Source organism: Cherax quadricarinatus, chromosome 63 (assembly GCF_038502225.1).
Source record: "Cherax quadricarinatus isolate ZL_2023a chromosome 63, ASM3850222v1, whole genome shotgun sequence".
Lineage (NCBI taxonomy): Eukaryota > Metazoa > Arthropoda > Malacostraca > Decapoda > Parastacidae > Cherax > Cherax quadricarinatus.
In genome coordinates, this window is record NC_091354.1 from 395,316 (window position 1) to 398,346 (window position 3,031).

The 3,031-nt window shown below is 36.1% G+C and overlaps 1 non-coding gene across 1 annotated transcript; it reads right to left on the reverse strand.

Annotated features, from left to right (window-relative positions):
- Positions 1-2,658: 2,658 nt before the first annotated feature.
- On the reverse strand, positions 2,659-2,760 carry LOC128705742 (U6 spliceosomal RNA). The gene has a single exon (XR_008409753.2). It is a non-coding gene; the product is annotated as a U6 spliceosomal RNA (small nuclear RNA).
- Between the last annotated feature and the right edge of the window lie 271 nt (positions 2,761-3,031).

The following is a 3,031-nucleotide window of genomic DNA, read 5'->3' on the forward strand; positions in this document are numbered from 1 at the left end:
AAAATAAAGATACAGGGAAGCCAGAGGAAATGAGACGGTCGCTTTCTTTACTCCGCTTGAATTTAATAAAGAATCTTGTGAATATTTTTCCAGAGATGAGATGAGAAGGACGAACTTGGAAGCTGACACATGATGACCTGTCCAAGATGATAAATTATTATTATTATTATTATTATTATTATTATTATTATTATTATTATTATTATTATTATTATTATTATTATTATTATTGTTATTATTATAATTATTGTTATTATAACACTGCTGTCATGATGACCTGTATTATTATTATTATTATACCTTATTAGATGATAAATTATTATTATTATTATTATTATTATTATTATTATTATTATTATTATTATTATTATTATTATTATTATTATTATTATTATTGTTATTATTATTATTATTATTTATTAATTGTTACTTGGTCGTGATAAACTTGTAACAATATCATTATATATTCCCCTCAGAAGTAATCATATATTCCTCTCAGAAGTCGTCATATATTCCCCTCAGAAGTCGTCATATATTCCTCTCAGAAGTCGTCATATATTCCCCTCAGAAGTCGTCATATATTCCTCTCATAAGTCGTCATATATTCCCCTCAGAAGTCGTCATATATTCCTCTCAGAAGTCGTCATATATTCCTCTCAGAAGTCGTCCTATATTCCTTTCAGAAGCCGCCATATATTCCCCTCAGAAGTCGTCATATATTCCTCTCAGAAGTCGTCATATATTCCCCTCAGAAGTCGTCATATATTCCTCTCAGAAGTCGTCATATATTCCTCTCAGAAGTCGTCATATATTCCTTTCAGAAGCCGTCATATATATTCCTCTCAGCTTAACTTGTCTCCTCAGCAAAGCGTCTCTGGGTTTTAATTTAGCGGGACACATGAGTGTCGAGTAAGCTTAGCGCAGCAGCTTACCCTTATCCATCAGCTTTAAGCTTGTTTACTCCGGCCCCTGGGAGAGGCAGGGAGCTCCAAATAATTTACTGTGAGCTCTGGTCGCGTCTAAATGACGTTTTCCAGATATCTCGTCTGAACGACGTTCTTTTCCGGATGTCTAAATGAAGTTTTTGACACGTCGCGTCTGATTTACGTTTAGAAATGGCTGACGGAACGACGTGGACTCGAATGCAAAATGAGGGGATTGAACGACACACACACTCACACACACAACGACAATACTACCAGTGTCACCCACACGACATTTAACGCCACTAGGAACGACATACACACACGACAACAGTGCCAGTGCCAGTATACGTCACACAAACTACACTTCTTGGCACCTTCGTTACACTTTATTTCTCCTGATCTTTTACACAAAGAATAATAAACAAAATATTTCTAATTCAGGTAAAGAATCACGTCTGAAAGTTTTAGAATCATGTCTGAAAGTTTTAGAATCACATCTGAAAGTCATAGAATCACGTCTGAAAGTTATAGAATCACGTCTGAAAGTTATAGAACCACTTCTGAAAGTCATAGAATCACGGCTGAAAGTCATAATCACTTCTGAAAGTTAGAGAATCATGTCTGAAAGTTATAGAATCACGTCTGAAAGTTATAGAATCACGGCTGAAAGTCATAGAATCACGGCTGAAAGTCATAATCACTTCTGAAAGTTAGAGAATCATGTCTGAAAGTTATAGAATCACGTCTGAAAGTTATAGAATCACATCTGAAAGTCATAGAATCACGGCTGAAAGTCATAATCACTTCTGAAAGTTAGAGAATCATGTCTGAAAGTTATAGAATCACGTCTGAAAGTTATAGAATCACATCTGAAAGTCATAGAATCACGGCTGAAAGTCATAATCACTTCTGAAAGTTAGAGAATATAAAGTTATAGAATCACGTCTGAAAGTTATAGAATCACGGCTGAAAGTCATAGAATACTAAAGTATATATATATATATATATATATATATATATATATATATATATATATATATATATATATATATATATATATATATATATATATATATATATATATATATATATATATATATATATATATATGGATTTATTTGCATTTTAAATTTTTGAAAGAGTACAGTGGAGACGTAAATATTAATTTTGTGTCTCTAAGAAAAATTGGACACATAACAATGCATTTAAATGGCGGCAGTGACAAAGGAAGCCTTTTATAAAAGAAGCAGAACAAAAGGTCTGCAGCCTCTGCTTTTGTTACTCTGTCTGTGGCGATGTTTTATGCAGTTGTCTGTGAGGTTGTGGAGGAGGACAAGTGAATTCTTGTAGACTTGGGGTGGTCGCACACCTGCCTGCCCTACTACACCTGCCGTTCTGTACACACCAGGAGGACACACACCTGAATACCTAAACATGTGTGGCAGCTACACACCTGTCTTACACCTGCTTTCTTAAACACCTGTTGCAACTATATACACCTGTCGTACATTTGCTCTCCAAAACGCATGTTGCATCTACACACCTACTCTACACCTGCTCTACACCTGCTCTACACCTCCTCCTATTCCCCAGCGATTGTAGAGCACAGGACAAATTGTTCAGCATCAATAGCTAGTGGCTTTGTACCCGTGTTCATAAACAGGCAAATTGTTACCTGGAGGGTGTTCCGGGGGTCAGCGCCCCCTGTGGCCCGGTCCTCAGTCAGGGTTCGAAAAATATGGAACGCTTCACGAATTTGCATGTTATTCTTGCTCGGGGCACATACTGATCTTCCTTGTATCGTTTCAGTTTTAATACGGTAAGTCCTCACTCAACGTCGTTGATAAGTTCTTGGAAACTTCGACTTTAAGCTAAACGACGTATAATGAAATCAATTTTACCATAGGCTAATTGATATAAACATGAGGGGTTCACAGTGCACCCTTAGCACTCATTGCAACAGCGTTAACTCGAGGAATAAATGTCTGCAATGCGAAAACTGTAAGGACGTTGAACGAAACGACGTTAAGTGAGGACCTACTGTATATGTACTGCCGAAGCAAGTTACTATAAATCTGTCTCCCTCTTTCTTTAGAAGGTCACGT